The 12,710-nt window shown below is 47.5% G+C and overlaps 1 protein-coding gene across 1 annotated transcript in view; it reads left to right on the top strand.

Moving 5' to 3' along the window:
- The first annotated feature begins 7,334 nt into the window (after window positions 1-7,334).
- The window catches only part of CYRIA (CYFIP related Rac1 interactor A), a 102,224-nt gene continuing 96,848 nt past the window's right edge, over window positions 7,335-12,710 (top strand). Inside the window, exon 1 of the mRNA XM_068970537.1 lies at window positions 7,335-7,402. The gene's annotated coding sequence lies outside the window, so the exon portion shown is untranslated. The remainder of the gene's footprint in view (window positions 7,403-12,710) is intronic.

The raw sequence follows: 12,710 nt of genomic DNA, 5'->3' as shown, positions 1-12,710 counted from the left end.
TAAAGAAAAGAAATTATTTGCCAAGAAAAGGAAGATCTGGTAGTACAAGGAATTCAAGGCTTGGTCTTAAACTGTGATCCATGACACCTGTTTTATTTTCGTGACTATGGTTAGGACTCAGTTGATGACTTGAACAAGTTACATCAAGCTTTAATTTCCCTGGCTATAAAGTGGGTATAGTCAGAAGTGATCCCTACTTAACTGTTTGTGATGCTGCCTAGATGACTGGGCTATGCCTATAAAATGCTCTCAGCCTTTTCTCAAAGGCCCTCTTACATGTGTCATTACTTTGTTGACAGTGATTGTGGAGTCGGTGTGAGCTTTGTGGGTGGTGAGGTTGAGTCCACTAGAGGGGCTGACTCATTTGGTCAAAGGTGCCAAAAGATGATGGAATCAGCAAAACCTGGACTTACCTGGTCCATCAAAGACTGAGATCAACTGACCTATGAAAGAGTATTAAAGGGTTTAGGAGAGAATGGTTAGGAGAGAATGGTTAGAAGGGACTAGTTCGATGAGAATGGTTCAAAGAGAAAGGTTCAAGTCATATATTCTTGCAAATCAGAGAAAGAAGTAAGAATCAAAAGCAGAAATAAGGTTATAATGCAAATAACTAAAATCGCTTTTAAAATTTGCCTAACTATGCACTGTAGCTTCATGTTTAATATCTCATTCATGCTTCCAACTGATACGTAGTTCAGTTTAGTTCAGTTTAGTCACTCAGTCATATCCAACTCTTTGCGACCCCATGGACTGCAGCACACCAGGCCTCCCTGTCCATCACCAGCTCCCAGAGTCTATCCAAACTCATGTCCCTTGAGTCGGTGATGCCATCCAACCATCTCATCCTCTGTCAACCCCTTCTCTTCCCACCCTCAATCTTTCCCAGCATCAGGGTCATTTCAAATGAGTCAGCTCTCCGCATCAGATGGCCAGATTATTGGAGTTCCCGCTTCAACATCAGTCCTTCCAATGAACACCCAGAATTGATCTCCTTTAGGATGGACTGGTTGGATCACCTTGCAGTCCAAGGGACTCTCAAGAGTCTTCTCCAACACCACAGTTCAAAAGCCTCAGTTCTTCGGTGCTCAGCTTTCTTTACAGTCCAACGCTCACATCCATACATGACTACTGGAAAAACCATAGCTTTGACTAGACAGAACTTTGTTGCCAAAGTAATGTCTCTGCTTTTTAATATGCTGTCTAGGTTGGTCATAACTTTCCTTCCAAGGAGTAAGCGTCTTTTAATTTCATGGCTGCAATCACCATCTGCAGTGATTTTGGAGCCCCCCAAAATAAAGTCAGTCACTGTTTCCACTCTTTCCCGCCAGTTCCTTCTCCAATGCACGCATGCATGCTAAGTCACTTCATTCCTGTCTGACTCTGTGCGACCCCACAGACGGCACCCCACCAGGCTCCTCCGTCCACAGGACTCCCCAGGCAAGAGTACTGGAGTGAGCTGTCATTTCCTTCTACATATACAACCTTGACATACTCCTTTTCCTATTTGGAACCAGTCTGGATACACAGTAGACAGCTGGTAAATGTCAGTTGCATGAACGACTTTATGGTAAGTCCTATTGTTCTCATTTTGTATACAAGGGAGAGACACAGGAGAGGGAAGTTCTGCCCAAAGTCATGGTGCCATAAGTGCAGAAGAGCCCAGATTTAAACCTGACCTCTGCAAAACTCCTACAAGGCCCCCAGGTCTCCCTGCCTCCAGATGCCACTTTCCTTCCCTATTACCACTCCGTGCTTCATCGCTGGTGCTGCCTTTCTATTTCTGAACTAGGTAAATTTTCTCCATTCTTGACCATCGTTTGACACTATTTCTCCAGATCCTGAGAATTTATTGTTCTTTCTTCTTTTCTGGGGTAGGGGGCGGATGGATGGTGCTGTTTCTAACCTTTTACCCATCTTGGAAGTCAATATCTGTATCGCCCACACTTGCCACACAAGAGGGATCTACTTCATTTGGAATGTTCTTTACATTCAAAAGCAGGGCTCTTCTTAGTAACTGACAGAAACCTAATGAGATCCTCATTCAATGGGAGAAGATCTGAGACATTTTGCTGTTTGATTAACAGAAGTTTATAAATGGTTGGGAGCAATCTCTAAAGAAATACAAGACTGGATTGAATGCTTCACTCATTCAATTGTCATTTATTGAGCATCACTTTTTCTCATGTATCAGGAGTTCTTTGAGATTCTGAAAAGATACAAAGACCTATAAGACAGAGCTCCTGGAGGCAGAGTTCATAGGCTCATCTGGAGGCGCAATCAGTTTACATCCATCATTCATGGATTCTGTATTTGCGAATTTGCCTACTCACTGACATCAAAATCACTACTACTCTCTGTGCTTTTGTGTCATTTGTCAACATGCACCAAGCAACAAAAACTTGAGCCACCAATGAGCATGTTTCTAGTTGAGGTCAATTGAGAGAAAGCTCTACCTTCTTGATTCATGGCACACTGTAGACAAGTGCCATGTTTTGTTGTCTATATATCGATAGTACCATGTTTTCACATTTTTGTATTTTTTTTTGTTGATGATTTCACTGTTTAAAAGGGTCCTCAAACATTGCGATGAAGTGTTATCTGGTGTTCCTAAGTGCAAGAAGGTGGTGCTGTGCCTTAAGAAGAAAATGCCTGGGTTATGAATCAATAGTATATATTAAATCAGTATTTTTAAGCAGATTTTGGACTCCAAAATCACTGCAGATGGTGACTGCAGCCATGAAATTAAAAGCTGTGTCTTGGAAGGAAAGCTATGACAACCCTAGACAGAGAATTAAAAAGCAGAGACATCACTTTTGCTGACAAAGGTCTGTCTAGTCAAAGCTATGGTTTTTCCAGTAATCATGTATGGATGTGAGGTTGGACCATAAGGAAGGCTGAACACCAAACAATTGATGCTTTCAAATCCTGGTGCTTGATAAGACTCTTGAGAGCTCATTGGACCATAAGTAGATTGAAACAGTCAATCCTAAGGGAAACCAACCCTGAATATTCATTGGAAAGACTAATGCTGAAGCGGAAGCTCCAATACTTTGGCCATCGATAAGGAGAGCCAACTCATTGGAAAGGACCCTGAAGGTGGGAAAGATTCAAGGCAAAAGGAGAAGGTGGAGGCCTAGGATGAGATGGTTAGATAGCATCACCGACTCAATGGACATGAATTTGAGCAAACTATGTGAGTTAGTGAAGGATGAAAATGTTATCACCAGAAGCTCACAGGAACTGAATCTTGAATTTTTCCTAGGAGCAGTGGTTCAATATGTGTTAGGTCAACGTTTGTGGTGATTTCATAGAACACAGTTACTGGGAATAACAAAAATCAACTACATATAAATTTATCAGATTCACACAACTTTCTGAGTGATATGATAAAGGTATGAATGTAATACTATGAAAGCCCATGAGAACGAACATTTGACTTGGCCCTGGAGAGTTGAAGAAAGCTTTTCAGATGGGTTGTTTTTGAACCAGGATGCTTAAAATGAATAGAAACTCAATAAATGGAGCAGGCTGGAAGGTCATTTAAGGGAGAGAGCCATGTGCAAAGAAGGGGAGCCTGACACGCTGTGAATTAAAACATGATGATTTCAGCCGTCTTAAGTCATAGGCTCCAATTCAGCCACAGGCAATGATTTTCAGCCATTACCACGTTTCTGTACATAGTTTGGGCTGTGATTTTTCTTTTCTTTCTTTTTTTTTTTTTTTCTGCAACAAGGAAGTGTGCAGCATGTCAGCTGTGAAAATTGGTTCAATATTCATAATCAAATCTATTATGCTCCCTCTGAAGCCAGGGCCATGTTTCCGTAGAAACACTCAGTTACATAAAAGAACCCTGGCCTGTAATGGGCAAGAAACCCCACCACCCTTGGAAGCCAGTATCGTCATACTAGAGGGAAGGCGTGATATAATTCCTGTGGAACTAAGTGAAGTGGGAGGGCAAAATAAAGATTTCTCCCTGTGAAGTAGCAAGCAGAGAGCGCTGCAGGGCTTCAGCCTCCATTCCAAGTTCTAATCTATGAATCAACGCACCGAACACCAAGTCTGAAATGAGCACTTACTGAATGCCCAGTTAGTCAATGCACTAGGAGGAAAAACACGCATACACACACAAAACTATTCTTTCTTCCACAGTTTCAGAGCTGAAATCAGCTCTCCCATCTATCTGCTAAGTTTTATTATTCTAATTTTAGAGATGAGAAAACTGAAACTCCAAAGGATTAAGTCACATAGGTTCATACAGCCAGTGAGTGACAGAATCAGCATGTATGCTCAGCTTTGACTCCAAATAAAGTGAAGGTTTTCTCTGTGTCTCAGATAAGATCCTTGTCCTCAAGAAACTTGCATATGTGATGAAGCAAAGAGTGAGTGGCTCAGATTGTCAACTTCACAGGAATTTAGAAGAAGGAAGTGTGAGCCTATAGTCCACCATTGTCCTGAAGGCATCATTAGCCTTGGAACCAGTGGTCTTTGACAGCTGGAGATGGGGGAGTAAGTCATTGGAGGTATATATATGTTTATACACACAATCAAAGGATCAGAGCAGAAATGTCTTTGGAAGCACCAAGGGGAGCTATGCTGAGAAGTGAAGTAAAGTGAAATTCGCTCAGTCATGTCTGATTCATTACGACCCCATGGACTTAGTCCATGGAATTCTCCAGGCCAAAATACTGGAGTAGGTAGCCTTTCCCTTCTCCAGGGGATCTTCCCGACCCAGGAATCAAACCGGGGTATCCTGTGTTGCAGGCGGATTCTTTACCAACTGAGCTATGAGGGAAGCCCATGCTGAGAAGGGGAAATCTTATGTGTCCAGGGATTTAGAAGGAATGTTCCACCTGCCCTAGGATGAATCTCAATGGATGGAGAGGAGCCCTGGGTGGGATCAGCTCTTGTTGTTTGGTTTCCACAGGGGATCACTTGCACCCATCACTTTCAGCCTTATTGCTCACTCAACAAATATTATTGGAGACCAGTTTGTGCCAAGTATTGCTCTCAGCACTGGGGATGCTTCAGAGAATGTGTTTCCAAATGTCAGAGAGCAGAACTGGTCCATGGAAGGCAATGCAGAGCCCCTGGATGATGATGGCACTTCTCTCCTGGTCTTTCTCATCACTGTCACCTTTTCTTCCTCCAAATTGCAGTCAGTCTCCTTATTTGAGGTTCCAGTCAAGGCTGCCCAGTGCATGGGAGTTCCCAGAATCAAGTGTAGCCTTCTCAGGTTGATGTTCAGGGTCTCCATTCTCAGCCGCACTTTGTCCAGCCCCTGACATTGCAACCACAGCAGACCTCTTTGTCCCTCTACCTGGAGGGTCCTTGACCTCATTTCCTGCCTCCTGAAGTCTAGTCATCCTTCAAGGTTCAGCTTAAAAGAATCTGAACCCAATTTTCCCCAATCACAATGAACTCCTTGTCCTGAGCCCGCATGAAAATACCTCTGTTTTAGCCTATTTTCTCTTCTGCCTTGTCGTAAACTGGGCTGGCAATCAGTCTGTCTACTTCTCACGCCAGGGGCACATGTTACATTACCATCATTTGGTTTAGCACAGTTCCTGGCCCTTTGTCAAAGCTCAAGGTATCTCTTTAAAAAAATACATACATGACAAGGATGTCCTTGAAATTAGAGCAGTCTGGTTTAAATTTAATTTAATTAAGGTTCATTTTAGAAAATGTATATTTTGAAGAAAGACCACTGAAATTTCATCTCAACCTACCTGCCCCCTCACTGACAGCTTAATTTCACTGTAATCTTTATTATAGTAACCTCTAAACTTGTTATTAGTATTACTGACAAAGTTGAAAGACCATTTCATCTGATTATTGTGTCTTAGGAAACACATAATTATTAAATTCCACACTAATAATTAGAAACCCTATTATTTCACAATGGGCTAGGCAACACCACGCAGGTAGCCCTCAATTACTGAAACAGAAGCCCTCTTTAAGTGTGTGGAAGTGAAATTTCATACATCAAATAGTCTCTTCTCACTAACTTCAGCTGTGTTATTAGAGACAGACGAGTGTAAAGTAAGGAGTCCTCCCGTGATCTGAAATGACGGTGTCGCGTGGGGTGAATGGTGTCTGTGGCTGGCTTCTCCTTGCCCTCCTCAGACCCTGACCAGGTTCATGGTGGATAGAATAAGTCAGAAACTTTGCTGTGTACATGTACACAGGTGGAGCAAGAAGGATTTTCCAGTAAAGCCACCCAAAGATAAAACAGGTCTTTGCAGGGATTGACAACATGGTCTGGTTCAAGTACAGGCAACTTGACTGGCAGAAATAAAAAATGGAGACCTGTGCATTCTGATCTGAATTCTTGCCAAAACTCAGAGCAGGAGCTCCCTCAAGAAGAAGAACTGGACGGAGGTCTCCTGAAGCTTTCTAACTCCAGAACCAGGACGGCCTGATGCGCCCAAACCACACATTCCTGGAGCAACAGCTGCAGCCTCCAGCACGTTCGTGGCCCGGCCCCTTGTAGGGGTTTAATAAAGTTTCACCGATGCTCTGGCTGATTGACTGGGAAAGGAAGCGGGAGAGGCCTGTGCCTGCAGGAGGCCCCCCCAACAGGAGCTCTGACTCACAACCTGTTTGGCAATGAGCAGCCCTCTTTGGCTTCCTGAATCTCTCTCTCTTGATGGCAGATGTTTTAAAACAATGATCGTGACAATGACACTGTAATCCCCTACTTTCCCTTGCATCATAGGGTTTTTTTTCCAAGTGTTTTTGCAGACTTGCTCTGAAGGGTAATAACATTTTTTGGACTAAGCATTTGCAAAGACTTTTGAGGGTCCCTTCAGATAACGGCAGCCCCCAGGGCTGGGACTCTGTTAACAGTTTGTGCCGGGAGGGGCAGGGAGGAGAACTGGATTCAAAATCGAGGGTAATTTGGAAGGGGGTGGTTGAGGCTGGGATGGTCTGGCTGGGTGCATGGGCACACATTTGGAAGTGCGGCTAGGGATTAATCAAAAGACCGGTTCCCCGTCCTTTTTCTTTTTTATTTTTTTAAGAGAAATAGTGGGTATGGAGGAATTCCGTGAGTAGAAGTAGCAGGGGCAGATGCAGGCTTCCCCTTGGAGGGCAAAGCCAGAGGCCAAGGCCGAAAAAAAGAGCAGGAATGACCGTGTGCGGAGGTGGTCAGCACTATGGGTCTGGGAAGGGGACCGGGCCGGATGACGGCGGGGGTGGGGCTCCCTGGGGGCCGGGGCGGGGCGGCCACAGCGGGCGGGGCTGGGGGCGGGGCTGGGGGCGGGGCTGGGGCGGGGCTGGGGCGGGGCTGGGGCGGGGCTCGGGGCCGGCTCGCAGGCTGCGGCGGCCGCGGGAGAGGCGTCCACAGCGGCGGCGGCTGGGGCAGCGGCGGACCGGCGGCGGAGCAGGGCGGCGGAGACTCGGGGTGAGCGCGGCGCGGGTGCGGCGGGGTTCGCGGCCGGGGGCCTTCAGGGGCGCGGACTCCGGAGGCGTCCGGAGAACCCTGCCGTCCTTCCCCAGCTCCCGACGCAGCCTTCGGGGAAGGGCTGGCGGGAGGGCGAGCTGAGGACCCAGTCCTTTTAGCCCGTCTCCGGCGATCGCCGTCCAGATGTCCGGCTTGGAGCCCCTTTTCCCTTCTGCGGAGCACAGCCTCGTGATTGTGCCCCAGATCATCTCTCTCGTCGCTCAGCCGCTCGACATCTTTCCCCTTCAACCCCAGCGCCATGTAGCTTGGGCTCCAAAGCCAATTCTTCCGGAAGACCCCCAACTCTGCTTCTCCGTTCCCACCACCAGAGACCCGGATCCCCACCACTCCCTACCGCCCCCAGAGGCAGGGACGACCCCCGCTCCCTGGGGCCTGCACACCTGGACGTTTGTGCTGCCACCTGCCAGGGAGATTATTTGCCAGCCAGACGGCCCGCAGCTGTGCGGGGACCCAGACCGCCTTGCCATCACCCTCCCCCTCCCCCGCTTAGAATCCCCCAGTCTGAAGAAAGGGACTTCACCGGATCCTTAGCTTTGGGAACAATTTGACCCACTTCCCGAAAGACTGGTCCCAAGCCAGCTAGGCTGTTTGGGGGCAACACCTGTCATGCCTGCTAGCCGAAGGACCGAAGAGCCTCTGTTATACCAGGCCAGAAGGTCCCTGGGTCCTTCTCTAGGCTGCCCTGATTTTGTGACCAGCGTTCCCAGAGACTGGGGCCACGAGCTTTTGTCATTTGCCGACCCCACCCTGAGTTCTCGAGAATTCCCCTCCCCTGTAGGGTCCAGCACTGATGGGCAACAGTACTGGCCCTGGCCCCCCCTCCGGTGCCCCTGTTTCCCCCTCCGCTCCCCCCAGGGAACCCAGGGCAGAGTCCTGGAGCCTGTATGCAGGGCCTCAGTCTCCCCACCAGCCCTTTGGCCCTCCTTCCCTTCCCTGTCAGAAACTTTCCCCTTCTTTCCAGGCACCATCACTCTGGTTGGGCCTGGGGCCATCTGCACAGCACCGTGTCCCCAGGGCACTGAAAGCTGGGCTGGGACTGTGGGCTGGGACGTGTGCTGGGCCAGTGCGAGGAGGGTGGCTGATAGCCAGGTCAGGCTGGGCATCTGGGCCCCGGGGGTTGGGGTTGAGGGGAACCGGCAAGGTTTAGGGTGGGCCATTGGCTTTCCCTGAGCCCTGAAGGAGGTCCAAGAGCTTGCTTTGCTGTAGAGAGAGAAGGCAGAACAGGGGCTGTTTTTCCTGCGTGCTTCTGACTGTCTTTTGTTGCTATGGTGACAGTTTTGCCTCTCTTCCTTCTTCTGACTCTTCTGGGAGCTGGTTTTTATTGGTCTGTTGTCCTGTCTTTTATGGCTCTAATTTCTCCTTTCTATTTGCTCTGAAATAAACAGTCATAAACCTGGGCCCCAGGCCAGGGGACTGGCAGAATCTCACCTCCTCCTGGCCCCCACGCTCCAGTGAGGGGAGGGTAGAGGAGAGAGGTAGAGACAGACCTGGCCACACCATCTCCTGCCCCCGGCTCTGGCATGGGGGCTGTGGCATCACAGCCTGGGGCTCACAGTGGATAGCACCGGGGCCCCAGGGCTAATAATAGACCCAAGCGTGATGCAGAAGCCCGGGAATATTATTTCCTTTCATCTTCAAGGCAGTTCTGTGGTGTAGGGTCTGTCTCTACCTTGCAGATGACAAGACTAAGCTCAGAGTGAGCTATTTCCCTCAGGTCACTCTGCTTTCAGCAGACAGTGGGCACTGAGGTTTTGTTGAATGGATGGAAAAGTGATGGAGCTGATGGGCAAACACCCAGCTCGCTCCCTGGCCACCTCTCAGGCTCCCAGGTACTGGTCCCAGGAGAGGGATAACAGCGCTCCCTAAACCTTCATGCTGGGAGATTCAAGTGGGAAGGGTGTTCCCTAGTTTCTCTGGTAGACCCCTCCAGACCCTGCCAGAGAGCGACCTGTCAGGTCCTTTGTGTACCCTTGACTCTTCAGGTTGGGGGAGCTGAAGTTGGGAGGAGAGTCAAGCTACTTGGGACTTCCTGTTTTTACTCAGCACCCAGAAGCATTCGGCTTGCTTTTACTCTCAGAGCCGGGTGAGTTGGGGACATGGAGAGCTCAGGAGATCTTCCCAAGCCAGCCCTGGGCGAGGAGCTCAGAGCTGTCCAGGCCATGGGTCACCGACTGTCAGCTGTCAGTGACACACTCCCAGAGAAGCTGTCCCCCCTTTTATTTTTCCCTTCACCACACACTCTTTTCTTCTCCACCCTGCCCCTCCCCACCCTTTACTTTGCGGGTGCTCTTGGCCTGTTAGTAATGAGCTGGAAAAGCGTCATGGTGGCAGGAAAAAAACAGGGAGTCAGCAGCCCATTGTCAAATTCCAGCCCTGGGGCAGTCACTCATGTGGACCTCAGTTTTAACCTTTAAAATGGGGTTGATAGCATCTCTCCTCCTAGCCACAGTTGGCTTGTTTTTGTGGGGTGGAATGCAGTAGCTTACAGGGAGTACTTTTTTTTTGCAAAATTGAAAGCCTGAAGGGCCCATCATGTCCTCTTCCTGTTGGGAGGTCTCCATGTTAAAGACACCCCCAAACCACTGCTCAGAGATGAAGAATTGATTTAAGAATAATTAAGCTGTGAAATCTTAGTATCAGAGGTGTTCTCCGGTCTGCAGGTCCAGACTCGATGTTGGATCAATCTGTTTCTTTAGTTATGCAGCTTCTGTTAACTGAGCATCTACTCTGTACCAAATGTAGTTTGGGGAACTGGGGATTTTAAAAAGTGAACACTGTTTCTGTTTTCAAAGAATGCAGTCTGGGGGTAAAGACAGATGTGAAAGGAGAGCCTTGCAATCCGTAGGACAAGTGGGTGATCAAGGAGAAGGTGGGGTGATGGGGACCCAGAGATGGTGAGTTGACTTGGCCCCCATGTTAGGGTTGAATCATTCATCCTGTGCTTTGTGACTGAAACACAATTCTCTTACCTCTGCCCACATGGCAAGCCCTCAGTCCGGCCCTCCCAGCCAGAGGGGATGGTTGCTGAGCCCTTCATTCAGCTCTATGAACAGTGTCAGGTCTGTGGCAGGGGCCAGTCCTGCCTTCCTTCCTGACTTTTGACTCATCCACTCACCGTAGCCTCTGGCTCCGAGTTCATCTTGGTCAAAATCCTTTCTCCAAGGCTGCAGGAATTACCTGACAAGGCAGCATGGTGACTGGAAAGAAAATGGACTTTTGGAGTCAGCCATGAATTCAAACTCTCCTACTGTTCTGTCCTAGGGGTGGGCTCCTGAGGAGCATCTGACCTCCCTGAGCCTTGGCTGTCGCACCTGTAAAATGGTAATAATGAGACTTGCCCTCTAGGAGGTGGATGATCTTATGCATTTATAGGCTCTGGCCTGGTGCCCACCTCACGCTTACTGTTATTTAGTTATATTGATTAGAAAGGAGTTCTCAGTTACCGGCCCTCTGGGTCCTCTTCAAGCTGTGGTGGGGAGCTTTTTGATCTAATTCTGGCCTTCAGAGATTCATTATCGGGGAAAGCTAAAAATCGGCCACACTCCTGTTCTAAGCACTGCTGGTTAATCTTTGAGTTCTCTCTCAACAGATAAACTGTGCTGAGCAACGTGGTGTTTGATGTCCTCAAGAGGGAACAAATTTGAAACGGCAACAAACACCCTATGTTTAAGAAACGTGTCACTATGAGAATAATTTGATGTAGTTCCACTTATTACTTTTTGGTGTCAAGTCCAAAAAAAAAAAAAAAATCATTGCCATTGAGGAGATTACCACATATGTTTTCTTCTAGAAGTTTTATGGTTTTAGGTCTTACATTCAGTCTATTTTTTGAGTTACTTTTTGTGTGCAGTGTAAGATAGTGGTCCAGTTTGGTTCTTTTGCATGTGGCTGTCGTTTTCCCAGCACGATTTATTGAAGAGACTGTCCTTTCTCCATTGTATAGCCTGGCTCCTCTGTCAGACAACACTTTGAAATGAGTGCTTCACATTTTTATTCTGGGCCTGTTTAGTTTCCTTTTATTTTCTTAAGTTACGCTACCTATGGAAAAACATTTTCTCAAATCATCACTGCAACTCTGTGATATTAGTATTTATTGTGCCCTTTGGACAGTGAAGGAAATTGGCAACGGTCTCTGGCGCAGAGTCCAACAACTAGTAAGTGGCAGGGCCAGAATTTTAAACTGGGTCCTACTTGCTCTTGGTGCCAAGGTACACAGCATTGTCATCTCCTTGGCTGGTGTGTCAGTAACCTAAAATAATTGTGTTTGGAGCACGGGAGCAGATTTTAACAGGGGTGGGACCGGTCAGGGCTGTAATTTGGACCCAGGCTCATAGTAAATATTTAGAGACTTTATTGGGGTTTTGCTCTCATCACAGCATTATCAAGGTTTTTGGCAGTTGGCTGAGGTGTCATTCCTAGAAGTGGTGAAGAGGAGAGGAGTTTGGCATGTACAAGTTCAGAGAAAATTTTGATGATGCTTGAAATAGCTTCCTTTGCCTAAGAATGGGTTACCGATTGACATAAATTGAACTGATTTTCGGGCTGAACGTATGAATGGAAAGCATGACAGGAATAAGGGGACAGAAGCAAGAAGGTCAGAAAACCTGAGTCAGCGGCCCAACAAATACAGGGGTGGTTGGGATTCAGTCTATCGGTATAACTCATGGCTGGGAGACAGAGGTAGGAAAGTGATTACAGAATGGCCCCCTCCCAGCATTTCTTTCCTGGGTGATTTAGAAATCGAATTTCTCTGGTCCAAGGACCCCATTGTTCTGAAAACGGTTCCATGTTTGCCGGCAACATGTTTCCTGGTCCAGCTTAGCTCTGCTGACAGATCCGTTTCTATTTGCAATTATCTCAAGGCCTGAGTCTGGTGTCTGCTTGTTTAATGACTTCACTTTCTAATAAAAATTCTATATGGCATAGATAATTAGATCTTTAAAATGAAACTGGGGAAATGGGATGCCCCCGAAGAGTTGAATTGCACTTTTATGAGGGATCAAGCATAAAAAATGGGATCATTCACTCATTCACTTAGCAAATGTGTATGAGACTGGTTCTTGCCTGGTGCTCTGCTAGACAGAACACAAGGATCAGGATGGTTTGTCCCTGTCCACAGGTAGTGCTTGCTCCAGGAGAGGCAGGGGAGGAAACACACACCTGAAATGGGGCTTGGAGAATGTCATAAAGCAGAGCAGTGCAAGGGGGTGGGGAGTGGGGAAGTGTCATTGTTTCAACAATGACAACA

The sequence above is a fragment of the Capricornis sumatraensis genome, chromosome 1 (assembly GCF_032405125.1).
Source record: "Capricornis sumatraensis isolate serow.1 chromosome 1, serow.2, whole genome shotgun sequence".
Taxonomy (NCBI): domain Eukaryota; kingdom Metazoa; phylum Chordata; class Mammalia; order Artiodactyla; family Bovidae; genus Capricornis; species Capricornis sumatraensis.
This window is presented reverse-complemented; position numbering and strand designations above follow the sequence as displayed.